The sequence below is a fragment of the Misgurnus anguillicaudatus genome, chromosome 13 (genome assembly GCF_027580225.2).
Source record: "Misgurnus anguillicaudatus chromosome 13, ASM2758022v2, whole genome shotgun sequence".
Classification (NCBI taxonomy): domain Eukaryota; kingdom Metazoa; phylum Chordata; class Actinopteri; order Cypriniformes; family Cobitidae; genus Misgurnus; species Misgurnus anguillicaudatus.
Genome location: NC_073349.2, coordinates 20,106,482 through 20,121,153, shown reverse-complemented (window position 1 = coordinate 20,121,153; position 14,672 = coordinate 20,106,482). Strand labels below are relative to the sequence as shown.

Here is a 14,672-nt window from a genome sequence, read left to right as displayed (position 1 = left end):
GATGCATTGCAAGCTTTAAATATGCTGACAGTTCAACTAACTTGCTAAGCAAGATCCACTTTACGATGATCATTTAAGTATATTTTGGAATTAACATATTTCATGCTTGCATGTTTTTGCGGAAGCAGATAAAAAAAGAAAATTTTCTTGCTTGAGATTTAACTTTCTTAGTTATTATTACACATTCCAATAACTGGTTTTTGACCAATCGCCAACTGCCTATTCAGAGAAATGGTACGCGTCTCCGTGATCTGTTTGTTTTTGCGTGTGAGTGACAGGTGGTTTATCCAGAGCATTGCTTGACTTTAACTGGTCTGTGTCAAATGTGTTGCCCAACTGTAGTTCAACCCCACCGGACGGGTTTGTCTCTGTGTAATTGCTGTGATATCTGACCACTCTGACTCAGCTGCACTTTGTTGACTCCACCATCTCTCATGCCAGACACCGTATCAGAAACAAAGCCCTCCAGACACGAGATTGCGTCACGATACTAACTACTCATTTTTTATTTTTAGAAGATCTAGTTTACATACATGTACAGACACATCATACAGGTGCTACATACAGGTGCTTGACACAACATTTCATCGTACATTCATCAAGCAATTCTCAAACATAAATTTTCGGCGAGTACTATCAGAATGTGTCTGCGGTTTTTACATGTGAATTTTTGAGCCCATGCAAAACCAGTACTGGTGATTAAATAGATGATGTGGTGTGACACCTAATTGTGAGTTTTAAACATGAAATTAAGTGTGAAGTAGGCTACTGAAACTATAGGTTTCATTTTGTACAATGTTGGGTTGTCACTTGTGTGAGCAAAACCTGCAATGATCAGATATATCAACACTATCTCATTGCAATTCGTACATATTTTACGAGGTGGCTTATTCATATATGTGGTTGTACCAATTAATATACATTTTGTATGATTTGCCTTGACCTCAGGTAATAATACATAGGAAAACCAGAAATGTAGGTGCTCAGTTTTTTTCCCACCCTCACTGTTTCTGTTGACTCACCTGCAGTGCAGCGACTTCTCTTTTCACCTCTTTTGTGTATGTTTGCCTACATGTATTTGAGATTAGCTGCAGGGCATAGGAACTTTTTGGATTTGTGGTTTTGCTTTTCCCATGACAATGAAAAAGGATTTACAGGGTCACAAAGATGTCTGAGGCCTTGCTATAACCTTTAGCATCTGACCTTGACCTTTTAGATGACCCCAGTCGAACCCGGAGGAACAGCACATAGTCCCAGTAGAGGTGCTGTGTGAATCATCCTTGACACATGGTGAGCATATGAATGCGGCATTGTATAATTGCTTATTTCCGTTTGGTTGTGAATGTAATGCATTATGAGAGCGTCATGGATAACTGATGTGAAACTGTGGCAGAGGTTTATTTTCTGGTATCTTATGAATCTGCGGTTTGGGGAACAGGCTGATGTTTTTGTCGACGTTATGAGTGAATTTTAAGAACGAGAGAGTCGTGCTGACCCTCAGCGGTTTAGATCCAGTTCAGGCTTGTCTGTCTCTCTCACGGTCCTAGAACAGAGCCGTCCCCCGAGGTCCACGTTAATCTGCATTAAAAAGACTGTACGCGCACATGCACGAACAAGTATGTGCGCACATGCTCTTGCTCACAAGATGTCAAAGTCTTCCAGTGCCACACCCTTGCATGGCCTGCTTTGAGAAAGCTTGCTGAGGTGCAGTGTCCTGATTTAGCTGGTTAAATGAGGCTGGAGACCCATAGGGACGTGTCTGTAATAGACTGGAACACAGACACACAGATGAATATATACACAGATTATAACTGAATGCTCAGCTACGCACTCACATATAAATGTGACCCGTGCTGGCAAATTGGATCGGGATGAGCATTTTTTTCAAAAATGAGTTATTTATATTTTGACATACTCTATTTAAAACTTCAAAACGATGTATGATTTGTTGGAATCTGACAGGGCTACATGTGTTTGGAGTTTAACAGAGTCAGCAAAGTCAGTTTTAAGACAAATCCAGTTAAAGATTTAGTAGGGTTCAAAAACAAAATCACTGCATCCATACCTTAAAATCACTGGTAAAACTATAGATTTTGCACACACAAAGTAAAAAAACAAAAAACTTTTTTATTTATTTTATTGTTTAATTGACATTAAGACAGACAGCTTTAAGATCTACTGTAATGCAAGGATCTATTATAATATTACCCATCAGATGTGGCTTTATATCGAGGTCACACGCTCGCACATCTGTGCATGCTTCGGATCTGTCAGTCAGCGCAAGTAAGATGTCTTAACAACAATCTTAATCATTATTTTAACATCAAGCAAGTCCAGCACTTTATTTTCAAATTTCTGCATGTTTTAAAACCCGAAACCAAAATGTGAGACGTGCATATGGATGCACACATCTTTGTAGGTTAAGGATGTAGGATGGATGGTACACATCTCAGAACATATACAAATAAAGATCATTATAGATGTAATGACTATTTAGAACATTGGGACCGCCAGTGCTTAATGTACTTACATTGAATTTTTTAACCAAAATTGACATTTATACTTTTTTTGCCTCTGTAGCACACAATTAGACTGAGAGTAATTCTGAATCGGGACACACACACATTTCATTTCTATTAATCCATAGGTCTGAAAAACGAGTACTCGATTAACTAGGGGGGGCAATCAAAGGGGCGGGGCATACGCGTCACAGTGAAAATAAAAAAATATTTTTATTAAAAACACTCAAATAAAACTTCATTTTGAAGAAACTATGACAGAACAATGAACACATACTAGATTATTAATGAATTAAATGTTTTTTAACAAAAATCTCTTACAGGAATAGCTGCGTGATGAAGTGAAACTAAAGGGTTAATAAGCACAAACCGAAACGCTTTCTATATGACGCACTCTACATAATATTAAGCCTTATATACAACATAAATGTATTATACAACATGCATCTATCTGCATAAAATGCAAGACTTCAACTAAGTTTTTTAGTCCCGTTGGCGGGTGCGCAGAATTATCTGTTTGTTTTTTAATTTTGCATGGTAATGTTATGTCATACGCCGGTCTGCATAGCTCAGCACGACGTCAAACACGCATCTCCAGACCCAGTCTTTACTAGCACAGGCGCTTGTAACGCTAACCCGACATCCATATGCTGCCATAACCACAATAAATAAGTAATCCCACATGATCATCGTTTTCGTGATCGATCATCGATGCCACGTTCGAGTACTTAAGCAATCGAGTACTCATGCACATCTCTTATATATATATATATTACAACTAGTAAAAAAGCTACATTTGCATTAAAGGGATTATTTACCCAAAAATGAACACTTAGCAATTAACGCACATTATTTACTTACCCTCCTGTTGTTTGAACTGGGGGTTGTCGTTTGTTTGGGGTTTTCTGGTTACAATGGGACCCATGACAAAGGTGGTCACCAACTCTAGTAGTAACCATTAAACCCTTAAAGCTTGTTAAATAGCTCCACTCGACTTATATTGTGTCCTATATTTTAAGTGTCCTGAAGACATTTACTCCTCTTCTTTCTTGTTGTGTATATCAGTTTTTTTCTGTTGTTGTTCCACATTATTTAAAAGTAAGCATCCTAAAATTGCCTATACAACAGTTCAGTCGCAGAGAATGTGCTTGGGAACCCAAATGCAGATTTATGCACAAAGACATTGGGGGTTGAAACAACATGAGGGTGAGTAAATATTGACACATTTTTAATTTTCGGGTGAACCATCCTTTTAACTAAATTAAAAATCCTAAAGTTGCATTAAAGGGTGTAAGTAGGAAGCCCGCTTGACCAAAACTTAGTGGCACTTATCAGATGATATGTTTTTTAGTTTGAATTTAAAATTAAAGGGTTTGTTTACAATTGTCCTTTTAAGATTTACCACACTGGATTTAATGCAGGGGTTCATTACTTTGCTACACATAGATCAGATCCGTTGGCCTGTGTCCTGTCTCTAAGGTGCCATTTACGTAATTTAATCTCTAGAGCACTGTTTGTTTCTAGTTGGTGACTATAACATTCATTCGTGGCAGACAGCAGATCAAATAAGCTTAACTTTTAGATGCTGCATCCATGCATATTTGTAGAAAAGTTAAACTTTGCTAATCATCAACGGTCGATGTCTCTCATGTCAACTGAAATCGACACATTTCAGTAAAAATCAATACCATTCAGACACTGCGTTAATCGCTATTAGCGTGAACACCCATTGAGTGACTCATTTTTGTTTGATTTATGATTGATTTACGATTGATGATTGGGCGCTCCTCCTACTATGACACATCCTAATCTGAAGGTTCCTGCTTTCGGATACATCCAACTGTAAATGACTCGTGAACCATTCGCACCTCACATTTGATTGTTTTAGGCAAGCTGCGGAAAAGCTCCCCCAGCTTTTCGTTGATTTAAAGGATTAGTGACTAAATTCCCACATTGTTTAAATAGCACACATTACACAGAGGTAATGCTAGCTTGTTGCGCTCTCTTGCATTGTTGCTGCAGCGGTTGAGGTTTTATTGAGTAGTAGATGGTCGTTGAACAGCCTCCATGTGTAAATATTGCAAGCAGGATCTCCATCTGTGACCGCCGCAGTGATGGAGAGGATCAACCTGGTGACACCGCTCTTTCAACTGTGTGCTTTACAAGCCACCGCATCTCAAAGGTCGGCGTGCTTATCGATTTGTTTGTTCCTTTGGCCGCCGCAGATCTTACCCGTTTCACTGAGCATTGTGTTAAACCATTCCGCTGAATAGTGAACTGGTCGTCTACCACATTTTTTGTGTCAATGAAATGCTCTGCAAACTAAGCTTCCTGCCCATTGCATGTTGGCTATTATGTTGGCCACTTTGATTTGAGCTTTCAGCGATCAGTAAGAGTTAAGTGCTTTCAGTTCTGTTTAACATGTTTGTTAACATTTGTCTGTGTCTGCTCATCAACCTAATTGTGTAATAGTCACAAACAGCCTAATAGTCACTAGAGCACTAATGATACATCACTCGCATCACATGAAGCAACACGCTGCAGTCCTGGCATCGCTCTCTCCATGTGCGTGAGTGTGATTCATAAATGCAGCCAACATGCTGCTTTCAATACAAAGTAGTTGTGGAATGGTGTAATTGTTCAGGAAAATTAAAATAAATGGTCCTTTAATTTCCGTGATGCGGACTGAATCACATAATCCAAGCATAAAAATGGTCATGGAATTTTGGATTGTCATTTTTAAAAAACGTAATTTATTTTCAAATGCTATTTAAAAAAAAAATGGTTTCATTAATCGGCAAATAAAATAACAGAAATGCGCTGTGTGATGTTGGACATAAAAATAGTCCGTTTCTCGTCATGCATTGCAAACAATGTGCAAGCAGGTTTCATCAAAACCTGGGACACGCAGACACAGCTATACATTTCTCTTAAAGGAAAACACCACTGTTTTCAATATTTTACAATGTACCTCAACTTAGATAAATTAATACATGCCTAACTTTTTTCAGTGCGTGCACTTAATCTTTGTACAGTGCGTTGTGAATGTGTTAGCATTTAGCCTTGCCCCAATCATTCCTATGGCTCCAAACAGGAATGAATTTAGAAGCCACCAAACACTTCCATGTTTTCCCTATTTAAAGACTGTTACATGAGTAGTTACACAAGTATGGTGGCACAAAATAAACTTTTGTTTGGATAATAACTTTTGTTGTTATTTAAATAATTACTTAAATTAAATGTAATAATTTAAAGCAGAATCCAGAAGAATGTAAATGGAAAACATGGAATTTGAAAATAAATAAAACTGAATTTGGGGAAAAAAGGCCGCGACCTCCGAAGGCTGAATTAGTCAATAGCCGTCTCCCATTTCGAAGGCTGGATCGTTCAAAGGTCACGTCCGAGATGAGGACATGGTCTTCAAAGCCTTCGAATTGGGACACAGCTCTAGTATCTCCATACCTCACCACAATTCACAATAGTAAACATATAACAATGATTTATAGTTTCATTAACTATGATAAGCTGCTTGGTTTTGCATGAAATTTCAGTTTGACGTCATTTGACTTCTTCTCATGTAAAGATAAGTATGTAAAGTAACCTACAATGTTACTTTTTAAACAGAGATAATAGAAAGGCAGAAGTTATGGATTGCATCTTTAAAATAGTATAAAAGTTATTTTTTTAATTTAACCATTAAAACTACTTTGTGTTAATTGCAGAGAAAAGTCATATACTTTGAACTAGGGCTGTGCAAAAATATTGATACAGCAGCTAACTATCGTGATAATGTTTTCCATGATAGTGTATCGATATTTTAATTTCTACTATAAAAAAAAACATCAAATCCCTCTGTGTGCATCGAACGACTGCCTCCGCCGCTGCTGTAGTTGTCGCTATCCAATTGTCTGTCATATATGGCCATTCTGCCAATGTCTTAGAAGTTAGCGGGAGTGAGAAAATGGCAAACCCCTGGAGCTTTCAAAAGTTTTTTAGATTTTTGATTAAAAAAAGGAAAGAAAAAGCATAGCAAAGTGTCACAGCTCGCACTGTACCGCACCATACAGTATCGTGATACACTGTATCATCCTCATGACACATGTATCGTGATATGTATCGTATCGTGAGGCCCTTGCCAATACCCAGCCCTACTTTGAACAAGCTCTGTCCATTAAAAGATGGTCTGGTCTGTTGTTTTTTTTGGAGGTCAGACACATTCAGTTCTTCTGTTGCAAATAGCAGGCAGTCGAGTTGCTTAAACAAACCAACAGAACTGAAGGATATGCTACAAACTTGCTCAAACCATCACTGCCTATTAATTCAGACTTACAAGTTTCCACTTTTCATTCTTTGCTACAAAAATTAACTAAAACGCGCGCTTTGAAAATGCGTATGTACATTACAAGGAATAAGGACGTGTAGAGTGTCAACATTAAGGTACCTCATATCGATATTTAATGTGGCATTGATGCATCGTATAGTTAGAAATAGAATCAATGTATCGATCTTACACCCCTAGATTTCTGTAAACCTTTTCTGCCATTCAGTCATTTCTGCCTCTGTACCGCAGTTCAAATCATACGGTTGTATTTCATCATCTATTTGACCTACAGCACAGACTTGCCAACAGAATTAGGATTGATTGATTCCCAGCATAGCCACACTCATTTTACCTTTAAGTGCTGTAGACTTCTTAATACCAAAACTCTTCGGCAGAGTGGTTTTAAGTGAGAAGCAGCATGCATTTGCTTTGCTTTTAGGTGGCCGGTGGTTTTCATGTGGTTTTAAAGATGGAGGAAGTGATGTCCGCACCAGACACGCAGACTTGCACCTCCCTGACCATCGCTACAGTAGTTAGTTGTGCGAATATTAGCCAGACATGCTGTGGTCTGGCTGCATGGGAAAAGTAAGCAGTCATTTAGGCCTTTTTGGCTGAAGTTTTGTTTGACCATGTGTATCTTTGTGAATTCCACATGCTCAGTACTAAATGACTAGGAAAGCGATGAGTATGGTGAATTTCTGGCTTTAATTCCCTTTCGAAACGTTGGCCCACATGTGTCTAGCGACCAATAACAACCCTGATCATTTTGTTAATTCAAAAATAATGAAGAAACACAGGCCTGTTGCCAAACCCGACACCATATGGATCAAATATGGGATAAATCTGCACGAGGTTATCCGTGTATGTGAGTGTTCACATTCCATTTGCTTGGTAAAGCCTTTTAATATCTGCACCTCCTCATCACCTTGTCCTAATGACAGCTGATTCAAGTATCCACAGCTATATTTGGCCCAATTGTGGCTGTAGTCAAATATGCAGCACTGTGTAGGACACTTGTACAGCTTGCACTTGTTTTCATGAGTAATGCTGAATGGCTCTTAAACAGCTTTTGTAAGGGTGTTTATAAGAGGCGCTCTTAAATCACTAGATCTGTACACATTAATGAGTGTATTCAGGGTTGAACTGTTTTATATGTTGACTTTAATTGCATTGCACCAGCATTGAGCAACCCTGTTTTTCGGATGGGTTGTTTCAAGAAACGGGTACAATTTAAAAGAAACGAGGAGTTAGAAAAATGTGATTCTGTCTGTGAAATCCAGACTAAAGTCTGGTTAGGCTCATCAGTTTGATTTCAATCATAGATTTCAATAGAGCCGGGATTTCGTTATTCAGTCCCTCCAGAAAACCAAAGTCCACATATTTATGCGGGGGCCGCATTTTTTAATTACGTAGCACTTTCGCCACATAAATTGCAGATTTCTGCTTGCAAAATATGTGGGGCTTGCGTGATTTCATAATCACCGCATTTTCATAGAAAAAAGTAATATATATCTTAGCAGAAAGTTGAAAAATGTTGCATTTACTTCACACATGTGCGGCCATGTCCCTTTTGTCTTGGGAATGTTAGGAAGTGACGTAATTACTTTACATGAACATCAATCAAAAGCTGCAAACATTTTTTGCAAATTCCCACAATTTTGGCAAGTTCCCGCAATTTCATAGCATAAAATTGCATAAATATCCCGCATGTTCCATCCCATTTTTTAAGAAAACGTGCTGCCGGATTTTTGCCTGCAACAATCACAAAAAACTCTGTGTTTTTCTGGAAGGACTTGTTATTGTTTTTTTATGATAATTGTACGTTTTTGCACGATTCATTTTTTGCAAATTCATACGATTTAGCCAACTTGTAAAATATGTACGAATTATCGTGTTTTTATATGGTGTTGTAAAATACATACTGTTGTTTTCAGTTAGATTATAGACTATGTCAAATGTTTCCAACATGTACTAATCCTGACAATTTTACTGTTCCTGTGTAAAGATTCACCCTTAAAGGATTAATCAATTTTCTAAAAAAAATCCAGATAATTTACTCACCACCATGTCATCCAAAATGTTGACGTCTGTCTTTGTTTGGGCGAGAAGAAATTATGTTTTTTGAGGAAAACATTCCAGGATTTTTCTCATTTTCATGGACTTTAATGGACCCCAACCCTTAACACTTAACTCAACACTTAACAGTTTTTTCAACTGAGTTTCAAAGGACTCTAAACGATCCCAAATGAGGCATAAGGGTCTTATCTAGCGAAACGATTGTCATTTTTTACAAGAAAAATAAAAAATATGCACTTTTAATCCACAACTTCTCGTCTATCTCCGGTCCTGTGATGTACCAGCGCGACCTCACGCAATATGTCATCAGGTCAAGAGGTCACAGATGATGTATGCGAAACTACGCCCCAGTGTTTACACGTGTGGAGAAAGAGGACCGTTCCGAGGTTGTTGTAAGTCAAATGATACTAATGTCTTTGTGTCAGTTTATTGTTTAAAATGGTCCGCAAATGTGCGTTTCATTTATATAACACGTGACCTTTCTATGTCTCTACGCAATTACGTGAGGTCTCGCTCGCTCGTCACACAGCCGGAGATAGACGAGAAGTTGTGGTTTAAAAGTGCATGTTTTTAATTTTTCTTGTCAAAAAATGACAATCGTTTCGCTAGATAAGACCCTTATGCCTCGTTTGGGATCGTTTAGAGTCCTTTGAAACTCTGTTGAAAAAACTGTCAAGTGTTGAGTTAAGTGTTGGGGTCCATTAAAGTCCATTAAAATGAGAAAAATCCTGGCATGTTTTCCTAAAAAAAAACATAATTTCTTCTCGACTGAACAAAGAAAGACATCAACATTTTGGATGAGATGGTGGCGAGTAAATTATCTGGATTTTTTTTAAGAAAATTGACTAATCCTTTAAATTTGTCTACCATGACAGTGCTAAAGTTGCTGTTTGTTTGGTTTCTTTTAGGCTTTTGTACTCTACTGCTGTGTCACGTATTTCGAGCGCTGTCAGTTGTCCTTGCCTTGCTTCGCTCCATTTGCATACAGTAAAACTCTGTCCCGCTTCACCCAGTTCATTAAGTTGTGTGTAACCAGAAGTGACACACGCAATGTAGTTGTCAGACAGGTCAAAGCAAGAGGCTGAGGAGGAAGTGACCTCATGAAATGATTAATTGAAGTGGAATGAGAGCTGTTAACTGCTTCAGTCTACGCTGATGGGAGTTCTGCACAAGCGAGATTATGAAAAATCATCAGAGTTATTTATATTCCTGTCCTTTCTGACACCGGTCTGCTCATTTTATAGACTGCAGAAGTCTGAAGCCTAGCAACCCGGGGGAAAAAACACAGCACTCCTACGGTGGTGCATTCAGCACCCTTTTAGTCGGGTGCTTTGTTTTTGGCCTCCACTTTTTTTTGCGTGTGTATGTGTGTTCTTGTTAGACTTCCTCTCTTGTGCTCATGGGTTTTTCCAGTCACCCTGGGGCCCAATGGAGCAGGAAGCCCCACAAGCTTATCATTTCCTTCGCTACTGGCTCTGCCTGAACCATGTATATGATAAACTCTCTCAATCTTCCACACATACGCCAGTCTTAAAGGCACGGAGGCTGGCACACTGACACAGTTATGTCTGTGAATGTTTGACAGATGTTTTTGGTAACACATGCACAGGAGATTCAGACCCTGATGGTGTGCCTTTGTGTCCGTTTAAAGCACTGTGTGAAGCGTGGAGTCAGTGTTTTGAATCCTAAAGAGATCTGGCCGGCTCTCCCATTTGGCCACCGCTGCGTTTCTGCTGGCCAGTTGGCCCCGGCCGTCATCCAATCAGCACATTCCTCCTCATGAATACACTGGGACTGCTTTTGGCAGGCCACACTGGGTGGGGTAACATTCATATCCTGTGGACTGACCCTTGCACACAAACGTATGAGACATCACAGCAGTACAGAGCCATGGATGGGAGGACAACTATTTTAGTTTGTCTTGGATTCTGTAATAATGGGGCCCCCTTAAGATCGCTGCTATATATCATACTCAGTGGGGCCACCCTTAAAAATGTTTTAGCAGCACCCCTACGGACAGACTTTTTTTCACTTTTATTATATGTTTACTTCAAGCAATCGGTTACACGCAAGCCCCCCTTCCCATGATTCCAAGACAGGTACATGAATAACTCGCGTGCCCCTGCGATTATGCGAAGCAGAGTAGAAAAAAATGGATGAAAGAAAGTGAGAAATAAAAGAGAGAGGAAGAATAAAGAGATCTTTCGGGGCGTGCGAGTGGGCACAAAGCATCCTCAGTGCTGAAGTGGCACTGCCAGTTTGTGCGGGCCTGTTGTTGTGGGAGCACAGAATCCGCTCTGTGTGGTTGTGACCCAGCTGCCCTCCCAGCATTACATCAGTCTCTCACATCACCCACACACACAATGAGCATCCAGTAATCCATCTTTCCATATGCCCAACACGCTGCCCGTATGCAAAACGCAGCTTTATGCCTTTTATTCACTTTTGTGTGTGTTTTTGTGCATGAAGTGCACTGTTTTCATGAATGCATCAGTCAGATTTGTTGTTTGTAGTTAGTCCGAAATAAAGTTTTGGAAAAACCACTCCAGTTTTCCATTTAATCATCATTTCTACATAGCATTCATTGCAGTTGAATTCACTGTTGAATTTCTACAAAAGCAAACCTTTGGAGTGACATTAAGTAAATGAAAGGCAATCTGAAAGACTGAGCATATCTTGAAAACACATGAAAGCTGTGGTTTTAATAGATCAAAAATCAAGGTTATTCTAACAAATATACATTTTTTAAATCTTCTTCAATACATGTAATAACATAAGTATTGTGTAACTACATTTTGTTGCCGTATTTAAAGTCTAGAGTCTTAGAGTTTTTTTGTGATTGTTGCGAGCAAAAATCCCTGATCTTGCGGCACGTTTTCTTAAAAAATGCGATGGAATATGTGGGATATTTATGCAATTTTATGCGATGAGATTGCGGGAACTTGCGAAAATTGCGTGAACTTGTAAAAACTGTTTTCAGCTTTTGCAGCTTTTCAATGATGTTCACGTAACATAATCATGTCACGAGAGTTTTTTTGTGTGATTGTTGCGGGCAAATATCCCTGATCTTGCGGCATGTTTTCTTAAAAAATGCGATGGAATATGCGGGATATTTATGCAATTTTATACGATGAGATTGCGGGAACTTGCGAAAATTGCGGGAACTTGTAAAAACTGCGGGAGCTTGCAAAAACTGTTTTCAGCTTTTTTAATGATGCTCACGTCACGTAATCACGTTACTTCATAACGTTTCATGGCAACAGGGGACATGGCTGCCCTTGAGTGAGGTAAATGCAAAATTTTTCAACTTTCGGCTAAGATATATGTGGTTTTTGCTACGAAAATGCGGGGATTATAAAATCATGCAAGCCTTGCATATTTTGCGCACGGAAATCTGCAATTTATGCTGCGAAAGTGCGCCGTATTTGAAAAAATACATCCCCCGCATAAATATGCTGACTTTGGCTGATTAAGCGTTAAATCATGCAATCGTATAATTGCGTTTTTCTGGAGGGACAGAAAATACATACTTTTTATTATTTGGGAGAAATGTTGTCAGATGTTTACAGAATGAAACAAAAGTGATAATTTTACCTACGCACATGATAAATGGTACATTTGGAAAATCTGAAAATAAATTTGGAGTGTCCTTTTAATGTTTTCCAGAGCTGTATAATGATTTTACAGAAAGATCAAAGTATGTCTACTTTTTACTATTGAGTTTTTAAATATATTTTTAGTTCTAGACTTGCATCAAAAAGCCAGCTTGAAGGGTTTATGATCTCTGTGTAAAGCAAGAACAGACACCATTGCGGCCCTTTCAAAACATACACATTTGTACCTAAAGAGTAGGCATGGGCCGGTATGATATCCTTAAGCAAAAATACCACAGTGTTACGGTATTGCCATTTCAACACTAAAATTAGTCTCTGTATACAAACAACTTTTCAGCTGGACACAATACATTTGATTTTTAATGGGCACCTATTATGGCCTTTTTACAAGATGTAATATAAGTCTCAAGTGTGCCTAGAATTTGTCTGTAAAGTTTCAGCATAAAATACCCCACAGATCAGTTATTATACCATGTCCAAAATGTGCAAAACGTGCTGTTTTAATGTCTTACTACAGTCTGAGACAATTGTATCTAGTGGACAGAGTACAACTCGCTGAGGGTGGAAACTATTGTAATGCAGGACTGTAAATGGGCGGGGCTTTATCAATGTGACCTCAAATTGATAAGAGAATGAAAATGGCATGTCTAATGAGACTGCTTTGGTTTAATGGGGATGAAAAAACAAAGAGCAGCTGGATTTTTTTCATTGTAAGGTGGTTGTGTTCACACACTGCCAACAGATATTATGTCCAAACAGCTCATACTTTGGAAACGGTATCACAGAAACTTTTAGTGGTTTTGAAACCTCTTTAAATAATCTCTGTATACCTTGAAACTGCTAACCCAGCCTCTATGCATACTAAAGAGTGCATTTAAGTACTCCAAAGTACATGTTGTTACCAAATGTATACATATCTGTTTAGATTAAAGTGCATGAATGTAAATGTAACTGATAGCTATGCCCTGGCAGTTACCCACAACCCCCTAGATGTTTTGCATGGGCAGCGTCATTTACGTTTTCATCAGAAAAAGTCAAATCACATTTTATACACATGTGAGTAAGGTTTGGGTTGCAGGAAGAGGTTTTAAATAAGGAATGTGAGAGTGTGAGCTGTTATATATCGAGACAGGAAAGAGCTGTTGTGTTTCTAGGCCACATTCTTAAGCAGAAAAAGTAACCAGGCATGAAGTCTGCATTCAGTGCGGCCCCGTCCCTTCTTATACAACCACAGAAAGAGGCATCTCTCTCCCCTCCCTCTCTCTTCACTGCTTGCTTTTTGTCTCCTCACTTTACCCCTGTGACCCATCTGCAATTCACTCCCTTTGTCTTTTCACTCCCTGACTTCGGACCGAGACCGATTTTTGTTTGGAAGTTTAATATAAACACCATTGTATATGTAATCTTATCACCCGAAGCTGACAGCTGTCTCCTAAACGGACTTGATACGGTTTAGAAATGCACCAGGACCACAATCGTATCCTTGAAAAAACAACAGCCGTCAGCAGATCTGTCGCTCCTGGTTTTGTTTAGTTCAAGTTTGTCTGAGCAACCCCTGCTGCCTCGAACGCTCCAGAAGCTGGGAAGGTGCGAACGTTATCTGTAAAGTTTGAGACCTACTTGTTGCCAGTGTGGGTGTCTTTGTGTAACATTGAGATAATACGCATTTCTCTGTTTCAGTGAATTGTGTTTTTGTTCATCTGGCCTGTGCACATGCAGAACTGGTGGGGGTTGCACATCAGCATGGATGGGAGGGCGTTGGTTTGCATAAGTGCGAGGGAGTGCAGTGTTTTGAGTGGATTTAGGAGCGCTCTCAGTGTGGACTTTACCCACAGCGTTAATAGTTGTGCTAGTCAAGGCCAAAAATGGCTCTAAAAGAAACGAGAAACTGAACAGGGTTGATCCATGTGATGATGATTCACTTGTTTTTTTGTCTTACTATAAATTAAAGAAGTTTGACTGTAACGGCATCGTCCGTCGCAAACTTCCGCTGAGACAACCACTTGATTTTGTAAACGTTAGCTTGTTTGTTTGTAGCCATATCATCTTAAAACACACAAAACCAGGTCAAAGCAGTGTGTAATGGCTGTGTAGGAGTGTTTTTTACATTTTGCTAAGCTAAACCCCCTTCTGACATAAAGT

The 14,672-nt window shown here is 39.0% G+C and overlaps 1 protein-coding gene across 1 annotated transcript in view; it reads left to right on the top strand.

The window, feature by feature from the left end:
* The window catches only part of dip2ba (disco-interacting protein 2 homolog Ba), a 50,566-nt gene that overhangs the window by 15,675 nt on the left and 20,219 nt on the right, over positions 1 to 14,672 (top strand). The gene's annotated exons all lie outside the window — the stretch shown is intronic.